At 43.4% G+C, this 12,559-nt stretch overlaps 1 protein-coding gene and 1 pseudogene across 1 annotated transcript in view; both read right to left on the bottom strand.

The window, feature by feature from the left end:
• Nucleotides 1-12,559, bottom strand: part of ARHGEF18 (Rho/Rac guanine nucleotide exchange factor 18) — an 86,204-nt gene that overhangs the window by 44,932 nt on the left and 28,713 nt on the right.
• Nucleotides 10,793-12,031, bottom strand: LOC150000360 (ADP-ribosylation factor 4 pseudogene; annotated as a pseudogene).

Here is a 12,559-nt window from a genome sequence, read left to right as displayed (position 1 = left end):
AGATGCAGCGTACCTACCTATGCCTCCATATTGGCCAGAATTCCTGAGTTCCTATTCTTAATAAACCTCAACTTCAAATGCTTTTTTTCCTGTGTGTGTGTGGGATACTGCCAGCTTAATTATTTTATTGATAAATAAGGTTTGTCTCTAAATTAATGTCTAATACTAAGATGGCATTTCTCTAAATTGTTCTTTTTTTTCAATCCTCACCCCAGGCTATACTGATTTGAGAGAGAGAGAGAGAGAGAGAGAGAGAGAGAGAGAGAGAGAGAGAGAGAGATCAATGTGAAAAACATGTATGGGTTGTGCTCCCACCAGGGATGGAGACTTCAATCTACCTAGGTACATGCCCTGACCAGGGATTGAACCCATAACCTTCTGGTATATGTGATAATACTCCAACTATCTGAGCCACTCGGTAGGACTCTAAGTTATTCTTGTTTAATAAAGATAAGAATTAAGGGAAAGTGCTATAGGTGAGTCATCTTAAAGGAAAAAAGAGAACAGGTAGAAGGAACATTCTTGGGCATCAATCCAGCCAGCTGCATGTTATGGGCCTGAAGGACGACTGAGGTCCCAACTGCTCACCTGCAAAGATTCCTGCCTGATTAAAAATGGTCCTCATGAAAGGCTGATACAGACACATGTGAACATGTCACCTATGTCACTATCACCTAAATTTGATCCCTCTTGATTAATAGTACAAGAATGAACTTCAGATGGAAAAAACAGGAAAAATTAAAACAAAGGGAAAATGTACAGTATTCTTACCACACTTACAAGTGTCCTGCCTTCATTTGCACGGCTGTGTACATTTATAATTACAGTGACTACACAAACATTTCCTATGTTTTATGGTACTATGGTACCATAGTACTATGGTACTATGCTTTAGTCATTTGCCTTCCAACTACATACACGAGTCTCAGAGAGACAGAATTATGGAGGCAAAGGTTAGAAATGCTTTTATGATTTTAGATATGCATCACCAAACTGTTTTTCCGAAGTATTGCACAAACCAGTACACCACACCCTGTAGAAAAAAATGTACAAAGAAAAATTCTGGAAGGCGATATAATAAGAAGATAATTAATTGCAGTTGCACAGGGTTATGGGTGTGTTCCCTTATTTTTCTATTTCCCTGATTCCCTGCAATGGTCATATGACTTTTATCATTTCAAATTTAACAGTAGGAGGAAGCTAGGTACAGGGTTTATGGGAACTTTCTGTAGGCTTTTTAAAAACTCTCTGTAAATCTAAAATAACTTCAAAATAAAAGTTTGAGAAAAAGATTTAAGTGGATGGTAACAATTTTTGGTGCCACCTGAGGTCAACATGGCATCAGTTATGTAACATCCACTACTTCAGTTTTTCCCCCAGGTGTGGGGTTGCTGATTTAGGCACATTTTAAAATAAATTGTTCTATTATAAACCACAGGTTGTGGAGTCGGGGGAAAAGGGTGTTTGAGTCTTCACTCTGTCACCTGCTATGACTACCTCTGTGGTCTGGGCCATTCCTTAGCCCCCTGAGACTGTTCAGTGTAAACAATAAATGGAATCCCCCTCATAAGGCTCTTGGGAGGATTACATGAGCAAATAAATATAAAGGGTCTAGGAACAGAGCAATCAGACAACTGTTAGCTCCCTCGTGCCTGCCCCTAAAGCTCCAGTTCATAAGAGCAGACTGACACCTTCCTGAACACAGACACAACCGCAGACCAGGCACATGAGACCCTCGAACACAGAGGAAGGTGGCTTGGCTCCTCCCAGCTGACCCTTGCACTGGCCAGGCAGTCACAACATATGGAAGAGCTAGGTTACCCACAAAATAATAAAAATAAAAAGTTTATAAATTTGTTCAGAAAACTTAAAACACATCTCTCTGTGGAAAGAATGGTATCTGAGTGGACACCCAGCCTGGAAAAGCCCAGGTGACAGAGAAGGTGGCAGGTAACAGATAGTTATGGGGTTTCCAGCAGTGGGAGCTGGAAGTGTCCCAAGGAGGAAGGCAAATCATTCTGCCTGGTGGTGGAGGTCATGGCCTGGCATTATCTGCACTGAGTCTGGAAGGGTGAGTAGGAGGCCCTTAAAAGAAAGGGAAGGGGGAAGGCCATTCCAGGGGAGGGCGATGGGCAGACGCAGAGGCCACAGGAATGATGGTGTCCTGGAGGAAGATGCACAGGTGGATGGGTAGGCAGAGAGCCTGGGAGTGGGGCAGCAGAGAGAAGATCAAAAGGTGGCTGGGTTAAGAGTGCACCATCCTAAGGCACTTTTCCTTCCTGACTGGGTAGCCAGGGGTAGATTTTAGGTGAAGGAAACGTACAATTAGATACTGGTGGTAGAGCAGGTGACAGATCAGGTGAGGACAGAGAGATGGCAGAGGCAGGGAACCAGTTCAGCAGACTAAGTGCCAGGTGACTATGTCCTTAATGTAGACAGAGGGTGAGAAGACAGAATCGGAGTCCAGAGGTAGGATCAGCAGGGCTTGGTGCTCTGCTGAAGATGGGGTAGATGCGCTGACCGGTGTGGTTCAGTGGTTTGGGTGTTGTCAGTGGGTCACTGGTTCAATTCCCACTCAGGGCACATGCCTAGGTTGCGGGTTTGGGTCTCTATCAGGGCATGTAAGAGAGGCAGCAGATTGATGTTTCTCTCTTGTCTTGATGTTTCTCTCCCTCTCTTTCTCCCCCTCTCCCTTCCTCTCTAAAATTAATTAATAAATAAATTTAAAAAAGATAGGGTGGATGGAGGAGACCAGGATGACTGGGACATCTGGTTTGGGCCACTGGGTGCTGCTTTCACTGAGGCAATTGCCCAGGCAATTACCTTAGGCCCTGCTCTATCCAAAAAATAGGTGCACTTTTCCACTTTTCTACAATAGTCCATGCTACCAACACAGGCAGTCAAATCAGCTCTACCTAATACACACAAACACAGGGAGGCTGCCAAAATGATGAGACAAAGAAATACGGCCCAAATGAAAGAACAGAACAGAAGAAAACTCCAGAAAAAGAACTAAACAAAATGGGGATAAGCAGCCTATCAGATGCAGAGTTCAAAAAACACTGGTTATTAGGATGCTCAAGAAACTCCTTTGGTACTTCACCAGCATAAAAAAGACCAAGGCAGAAATGAAGGTTATACTAAGTGAAATAAAGAAAAATTTACAGGGAATCAATAGTGGAGTGGATGAAGCCAAGAATCAAATATGATTTGGAACACAATGCAGAAAAAAATTCAATGAGAACAGCAAGAAGAAAAAGGAATCCAAAAAAAAAAAAATGAGGATAGGGTAGGGAGCCTCTGGGACAACTTCAAATGTACCACCTTCGAATCATAGGGGTGCCAGAAAGAGAAGAGGAAGAGCAAGAAATTGAAAACTTATTTGAAAAAATAATGAAAGAAAACTTCCCTAATTTGGTGAAGGAAATAGAAATGCAAGTCCAGGAAGCACAGAGAGTCCCAAACAAGCTGGATATAAAGAGGCCCACATGAAGACACATAATAATTAAAATGCCAAACGTTAAAGATAAAAACAGAATCCTAAAAGCAGCAAGGGAAAAGAAGTTAGTTACCTACTAACTTCTTAGTAGATGGTAACTAGACTTAGTTGATGGTAACTAGACTTCTGTGGGTGATTGCTTTGTTGTGTATGTAGAGATGTTGAATTATAATGCTGCAACCTGAAACTTATGTAATTAAAATAAAACAAAATAAAAAACAAAAAAATCCCAATGGGGTTATGCCCTGATAAATCCATGGTACATTGAAAACGTCATTAAGTCGAATATGCATTTGATACACCTAACCTACTGAACATCACAGCTGAGCCCAGCCCACCATTTATGTGCTCAGACACTTACATTAGCCTCTGGTTGGACAAAATCCTCTCGCTGCTACTCAGCACCATGGAAGAGTATTGGACCACATATCGCTAGCTTGCCCAGGACAAGATCTAAATTCAAAACTTGAGGCCCTGGTTTGTGTGGCTCAGTGGTTGAGTGCTGGCCTGTGAACCAAAGGGTCATCGGGTGGATTCCCAGTTGGGGCACATGTCTGGATTGTGGGCCAGGTCTCTGGTTGGGGGTGTGTGAGAGGCAACCACACATTGATGTTTCTCTCCCTCTCTTTCTCTCTAAAAATAAATAAATAAAATCTTTAAAAAAAAAAAAACCCTTAATGTATGCATATTGCTCCCACGCCACTGTAAAGTGAAAAAATCTTAAGTCAAACCATGGTAAGTCGGGGACCATCTGTATTTGTGGAATCTCAAAAGTATTATCACCGCCCCATACTGTCTCTATTTCCTCTCCTCTTGCTCTCTACCTTGAATCCACAAGGATCAGATGGTCTCTCCCTCTGTTGAATCCATCTCAGTCCTTATTTGGCTGACAAACAGGTCAAGGCAGTTCAGAGCAGTGTTAGGAATACAGCAGCTGAAGCCGGACCCTCAGGTTCAAACTCCAGCCTATGAGGTCCTGAACTAACTGCTCCCTGTCTCCATTTTCCTGCCTGTAGAATGGTGATACTAGGAGCACCCCCTTCAGCAGGTGGTTGTAATGGATGAACATTCTAGAATATTGTCTGGCACAATGTAAACATTAGTGTTGCCTATTTGTACTACTGCTCACTCCCAAGCAGCTGCCAGAAAGATGCCATTAAAACCAAGTGAGCACACCCTCCCCTGCTCAGAGCCCCTACAGGCTTCCATCTCCCTCAGGTCCCAGCTCTACTGTGGCTTCCAGAGGGGATGAGAACATGTGGCCCCAGGGATACAACTCCATGAGCCAAAAATAGGTTTTACATTTTTAAAAGGTGAAAAAAAAAAAAAAAAAAAAGAAAGAAAGAAAAAAGAGAAAAAAAAATGTGTGACAGAGATAGAAGTGGCCCACAAAGCCAAAATTCTTTACTCACAGTAAAGATGACCTTTGCAGACAGTAAGCTGGCCTCTGGCCTACAAGGTCCTATGCCATCTCCTTATGTCATTTCTCCCCACGCCTGGCTCCAGCCACCCTGGCCTCACCCATGTCTCTCAAACATGCCTCCGGGGCATCTGCAATCATTGTCCCCCACCTCCTCAGGTAGACCCCAGCAGCACCAGTCCAACACATACACGCACCCTACCCCCATTCCCTCTGGTTTTATTTTCCTGCTAGCACCCATCCCCATCTTGTATACCACAAGGTATACAGAGTTAATGCTCATCATCTGCAGGAGTTTCGTCTACCCCATTGCTGTGAGCACTGAACAGGTGAATACCAAGCCACTGCTCCTCAAGGAAATCCAGGGTCAGGTTCCGCAAAACACCTCATCCTGTTTTTGTCAACCCATCAGCGGGTCATGTGTGTTTTGGCTTAAAGATGCCTCATTTAATATGCATTGTTGATTCCTTAGCACTGGACAGATTGGTAGTGTAGCAGGGTGGCTGAGACATGCACAGAGCTTGTCTGACGCATGCATCTTCTCCAAAAGGCGCCCCCAACCTTCCTGTGCCCAGGATGCCAGGCAGAACTTCAGCATTGTGCTCACTCAGGGTCACTTATGACAATGACATACCAACAAAAAGCCCAAACTGAAAAGCAGGCACTAAATACACTGCAAAAAGGACCCTTGTTTACAATAAGATCTGAAGCAGATGTCTCTGTGCTCCAACTTGGATGGGAATGGGCTTGTTGAGCGACTCAGATTGTATTTTGCCACCCGGTGTGCATTGGTGAGTGATCCAGAAAGCTCTGATAGTTCTATTTTTGGGGTTACAGAGAAATTTTAGGCAGTAGGTAAATTTGTAAGTATGAAATCTACAAAAGAAGATTGACTGTGTTTATGTTTACTAAGAGAGGCAACTACACATGGGTGGGCATCTCTGTGCTGTTCATTGTAGGCACAGTGCCTGGTAGATGGTGGATATGCAACAGACATTTGCTGAAGGAAGGGAGGGAGGGGATGTCTGGGAGGTGCCTGCCCTGGGGTATGTTAGAGGAGAAATGAAGTGGACCAAAGGGCAGGGTGGAGGGAGCCCCCTGTGTATGAAGTTCCATCATGGGCCTTTAGGGGCCCTTGGAATTGATACAATAGTTTATCCTTGAAATGAAGTTACAGAAATGTTTATGCACAGGTATTAGATCAGATTTGCCTCTGAAAACAGTGGCTGCAGCCCTGGCTAATGCAGCTCAGCTGGTTGGGCCTCAGTCCGCAAAGTGAAAGGTCACTGGTTCAATTCCCTGTCAGGGCACATGCTTGGGTTACAGGTTCAGTCCCCTGTTGGGATATGTGGGAGAGGCAACTGATCGATCTCTCTCACATTGATGTTTCTCTCCCTTTCTCCTTCCTTTCCCCACTCTCTAAAAATAAATAAATAAATACTTAAGTTAAAAAAGAAAAGAAACAGTGGCTGCAGGTGGGTGTGTAGGGAGACAGAGGACCTGACACTAGTGATCTGGACTGGGAAAGGGGAGAGGTGGAAGAGTTTCATTTCAGATTTGAGTCACCTAAGCTGCCCGTAAGGATTCTTGGCGATAGCAGGCAACAGCTGGATACGGGAGTGTGGTGCTCAGGAGAGAGCTCTAAATGAGGGATGGAAATTTGGATATAGTAGGTACCTGAAGCCAAGGAATGGATGAAATTCCAGGGGTAGGGAGACTGCTTTGCCTGGGGACTGAATGGGATTGTTAGCGCAGGTAGCTAGATATTAACACAGCAAAGGAGCAAAGGGAGTCAGATATTAAGCCTAATAAACTAGGGTGTTGAATCAGACAATAATCCTGATTAAGTCTGGAAGTTGTATCTTCAGACACCACAGGGGGACTGCTTATTGCCCCACCAAGGGATTAACACCCCTCCCTCCCCCATGCAGGTAAGAAGGAATAAACAATAAAGGGGAAATTCTCTGCTGGGTGCATGTGCAGTAGAAGCCAAGAAGGCACAGGGGAAGTTCTATACTATGTATGAGGTATGCACAGTAGGAACTAAGATGGCAACCACAAAAGTCTGTAAGTCTAGCTTGGGAAAGGGTCAGATTGGATAAGGGACACAGAACCCTGGAAGATCTAGGAAATGGATTGGTTAGGGGGAGGACTCAACACTGGCCCATGAAGGACTGGGAAGTTGATTGGTTAGTTTGAAAGAGTGGCTGATCCTTCCCACAGCCAAACCGATACAGCTCAAGTTTAACAAAGCTCACTCTGGCTTGGTAACAAACAGCTTGCACACTCACGTGTTCTCTCTCTTCAGCAGCTATGCGGGCTCAAAGCACAGGCCTGGGCACAGTAACACAGCATCTACGGGACGGCAGCCAGGAACAGAGGCTACACTAGCCAGACAGGAACAAAGGCTCAACTGGACGAAGCTTTGACATGGACTAAACCAATGGTGCCAAATTTCTGGACACTGGCCCTGTTTCTGGGCCTGATGAAGACAAGGCTGGACTTTTTCCATAGTGGCACAGACAGAGATGAGACAACAGGAACCTGGAGGCACTCTTCTATATTTACCCCAATAAATCTTACCACAACACCTCAACCTCCCTTGTGTGGATCCCCAGAAATGCTTTTCCTGCAACTCCATGAAAGGACCCCATTTCCACCAACAACAGGATAAGACATAAAGTTAACTGTCCTTAGGGTCCCTGCTTGTTGCAAGTGGTCTTAGTATCAGAACAGCATAATTGCATTCTTTTTTTGGAGGGGGTTAGAGGAGAGGAGTGTTTTATCACAACCACTGGCTCAAACTATTATTTTATTATTATCAACTAAAATTTCTAAGTTGCTTCCTCATAGGTTGTCATTCTGTCCTATTTCTTTATTCTATACTCATGTAGCTGCTTATTTAAACCTGTGCTTCTCAATCAGGGGTGATTCTGTCACCCAGGGGATATCTGGCAAACTCTGGAAACATGTTTGATAGTTACTATTGGGTGGGATGATGTTGGTATAGAGTGGATCACCACAGAGTATGCTGCTCAACAGCCTACAACCATAGGACGCTCCATGCCAGAGAATTACCTGGCCCCAAATGTTCACAGGGGAACTGCTGATTCAGCCTCAGGCACAGGAATAGAAACACCCATCACACTCAAGTCCACCTTGCTGGCTACAGCCAATACTCTCAGTCCCTGAGATTTCTGGGTCCTGATTATACCATACTGAGAGGAAGGCCACCCCTTCAGCTTTCTAAATTATATGGTACACAGCCAGTCAGGACAGAGCAGATGGAACCCTGGGGTCTGCCTCTCAGTTGACACTAGTGTGCTAATTAACACTCTTGGGGAATTTTCATCTAACCAGTTGTGAGCCTGGTTAAAGGACAGCTAGCTCAGAATTATCTTAATATCTCTGTGGGCCCCCAAGAACATTGTGGGAGACCCAATTAGTTGTTTCCCACTTCCACACATCCCACCTGTTTCCTTGATCTACTGAACTAGATATTTCACCACCTGCCAAAAGAGGATATGAGAGTAACGGCACACGATTTCTTCCTAGTGACTGATGCTGGTTTTAAAGCTCATGAATGCAGCTGCCTCTTTAGTACTCTGTTCTCAGGGTGATCGGAGGATACCAGTGAGTGGGCTGGTCTCTGGTTGGGAGACTGCACTGGGCCAGTTCTGCTTCCATCCTAGGCCTGGGACCATGCTTACCAGATGCCACCTTTCTTGTGGCATGCCTCGAAATATCCAAAGGTGGTGAGAGGCTGAGACTTGCTTTTAAGTTCTTGCCAGACCCTACCATGTTGGATGCAATTAGTGAACTCGATGATTAAACACATACACACACACACATCAACATTCTAATTCAAAAATGGGCAAAAGGCTTGAACAGACATTTCTCCAAAGTAGAGATACAAATAAATGGCGATAAGCTTATAAAAAGATGCTCAACATTACAAATCATTAGGGAAATGCAATCAAAACCACTATGAGATGCCATTTCATGCCTATTAGGGTGGCATAATTTAAAAAAATGGAAAATAACAAGTGTTAATGAGGATGCAGAGAAACTAGAATCCTTGTATATTGCTGGTGGAACTGCAAAATGGTGCAGCTGCTGTGGAAGTCCGGCGGTCCCTCAAGAAGTCAAACAGAATTACGATTTGACCCAGGAATCCCACTTTTGAGTACAGACCAAAAAGAACTGAAAGCAGGGACATGAACAGATGTTGGCACACCCACGGTCATAGCAGCATTATTCACAACAGCCCTAAAATGGAAACAACTCAAGTGTCCATCAACGAATGAACAGATAAACTCAGTGTGGTTTATCTGTACAATGGAACAGGATTCATCCTTAAAAAGGACATTCTAACACTTGCTAAAACATGGATGAGTCTTGAAGATATTATGCTCCATGAAAGAAGCCATTCACAAAGGGACAGATGCCATGTGATTCCACTCATTAAAGGTCCCAAAGACAGAAAGGAGATGGGTGCACGGGCTGGGGAGTTAGTGTTTAATGGGGACGGAGTTCCAGCTGGGGAGGGTGAGCAAGTTCCAGAGGTGGGAGCACAGCAATGTAAATGTGCTCAATGCCACCAAACTGGGCACTTAAAAGTGGTTAAAATGTTTAAGTACATTTTACTGATTATGTTGTTATAGTAGTCCCGATTTTTTCCCCTTTGCTCCCCTCTGCCCAGTACCCTTCTTCCCCCAGCAATCCCACCCCCCTTAGTTCATGTCCATGGGTCATGCATGTAAGTTCTTGGGCTTCACCCTTTCCTATACTATTCTTAGCTTCCCCCTGTCTATTTTGTACCAACCAGTTATACTTCTTAGTCCCTGCATCATTTCCCAATTTCTCCCCTTTTCCCCTCCCAGCTGATAACCCTCCAAATGATCTCCATACCTATGATTCTGTTCCTGTTCTGATTTGCTTAGTTGGATTTTGTTTTTATTTTTTAGATTCAGTTGTTGATAGTTGTGAGTTTGTTGTCATTTTAGTGTTCATAGTTTTGATCTTCTTTTTCTTAAATAAGTCCCTTTAACATTTCATATAATAATGGCTTGGTGATAATGAGCTCTTTTAGTTTCACCTTGTCTGGGAAGCACTTTATCTGCCCTTCCATTCTAAAGGATAGCTTTGCTGGATAGAGTAATCTTGGTTGTAGGTCCTTGCATTTCATCACATTGAATATTTCCTGCCAGTCCCTTCTTGCCTGCAAAGTTTCTTTTGAGAAATTAGCTGAAAGTCTTATAGGCACCCCTCTGTAGTTAACTCTCTGCTTTGCTCTTGCTGCTTTTAAGATTCTCTCTTTATCTTTCACCTTTGGCATTTTAATTATGATGTGTCTTGGTGTGCTCCTCTTTGGGCCCAGCTTGTTTGGGACTCTGTGCTTCCTGGACTTGTAAATCTATTTCCTTCGCCAAATTTAGGAAGTTTTCCTTCATTATTTTTCACATAAGCTTTCAATTTCTTGTTCTTCCTTTTCTCCTTCTGGCATCCCTATGATTTGGATGTTGGCACATTTTTTTTTTTTTTTACATATTTTATCATTTTATTAGGAATAATTCCAAATGGGTTATGAAGAAAACTTATTCATTTGAGTTTGATGAGTTTTCCAAAAACTCTTAATGAAGGTATGTTCAATAAACAATAAAACATCAGCAGAACTATCATATACTGGGCGAAGAGTCAGGCTGATACCAAAAGCAACATGCAACATAAAAAAGATATAATATAAAGGAAGACAATCTGCTGGGTATTAAAAACCATCCCAATGTGAACTCTGCTACCAGCACAGAACTAATTAGCTATTCAATCCAAACCACACAAAGGTAAGCTTGGCTGATGGAAGCCGGAAGTCAATAATGGGGAAACAAAATACTAAGTTCCTCAGTGCAAGAGACCTCAATAGTGTTTTGGAGCATTTCCCTGGCTGGTACAAGCTGTATTAGAAAATCTTTTTGGCAAGGGAGAAAAATAAATACAAATGGAATGCTACATTTTTTTTTTTTTTTAATTAGCAGACTGTCCCAAGAATGATAAAGGTATCAGTAGAGTAGCAAGGGGATAACTTAAAAACATTATTTGTTGTGGGCTCAAAAAACATTCAAAATGGATTTAAAGGTGTCACAATAGCTAAGTCCAGGCATTTAGGCGAAAAGGAAGTAAATTGAAAAGAGGACACTTTTTTCCCAAGAAGAATTTCTTTAAAACCAAGCATATTGCTAAAGTGCAACATTATACTTGGTAAACAATAATTGGCAACAAAATAAGTTTAAACGCTGTAATAATCTGCCCAAACCAGTCCCAGATACTGTTTAATAACCAAGGTGCAAACTAATTTTGTTGTAACAAGCCTAGTACCAATTCTATCAAACATGTCCTTGGTTAGATATCCAGTTTCATTTAACGTTTTGAAAGCTCATTTGACAGCCAGTCAAGTCCCTCATACAGACCAGTTCCTTGTGTAGCACAAGTGGCTTGAACATACCATGTTCTGTTACGAAGAGACTGAAGACCTAATTTATCTGTCATTTCACTGATGGCCATAGCATTTGGCAAATCCTGTTTGTTTGCAAAAAGCAGCAACACTGCATCTTGCAACTCATCTTCCTGAAGCATTTTTTGCAGCTCTTCAGCTCCTTCCTGAATTCTTTCACGATCATTGCTATCTACCACAAAAATAAGACCCTGGGTATTTTGGAAGTAATGCCTCCAGAGAGGCCTTATTTTATCTTGACCACCAACATCCCATACTGTGAAACAAATGTTCTTATATTCTACTGTTTCCACGTTAAAACCAATGGTAGGAATGGTGGTGACTATCTCCCCTAACTTCAGTTTATACAGAATGGTCGTCTTGCCAGCAGCATCCAATCCAACCATCAGAATGCGCATCTGCTTCTTGCTAAAGAGGCGGGAGAAGAGGGAGGAGATGGTGAGGCCCATGGCGGTAGTGGCACTTGCGATGGGCAGGAGCAGAAGGGGTTTGGAGCGTCCCCCGGCCTTCCACGCTCCCGGCAAACTGAGCGATAAGGAACAGGGGCTAAAGAAGAGGGCGACAAAGGCAGCTCGCTAACCAGCGTGTCGACGAAGCTCCAGGACCAGAATTAGTGGGGCGTGGACCTGCTCGACGACTGGCGCGGCAGCTCCCGTTCTAGTGTTAAGGCTTTGGCTGTGCCACGTCACAGGGCAGCCTCTGCGACTCGGGCAGCGGTCCAGCCTCTCCCTGGATGTTGGCACATTTAAAGTTGTCCCAGAGGTTCCTAAGCCTCTCCTCATTTTTTTCAATTCTTGTTTCCTCATTCTGTACTGGTTGACTGTTTTTTTTCCTTCCATATGTTCCAAATCATTGATTTGAACCCTGGTTTCCTTCCCTTCACCATTGGTTTTATGTGGATTTTCCTTCATTTCATTTAGCATAGCCTTCACTTCTTTCCTTATGTGTTTGCCATACTCAAGCATATCTGTCAAGCCTGTGAGCATACTTATCACCAGTGTTTTGAATTCTGCATCTGTTAGGTTGGCTATCTGCTCATTGCTTAGTTCTCCCACTGGAACATTGATCCGTTCCTCCTTTTGGGCCATACTTCTCTGTTTCCTCATCTTGACATGTTCCTGTTTGCCTGTGT

Source organism: Furipterus horrens, unplaced genomic scaffold, assembly GCF_987537825.1.
Source record: "Furipterus horrens unplaced genomic scaffold, mFurHor1.1.pri manual_scaffold_10, whole genome shotgun sequence".
Lineage (NCBI taxonomy): Eukaryota > Metazoa > Chordata > Mammalia > Chiroptera > Furipteridae > Furipterus > Furipterus horrens.
The sequence above is the reverse complement of the archived record's forward strand: the minus strand, read 5'-3'. Positions and strand labels throughout refer to the sequence as shown.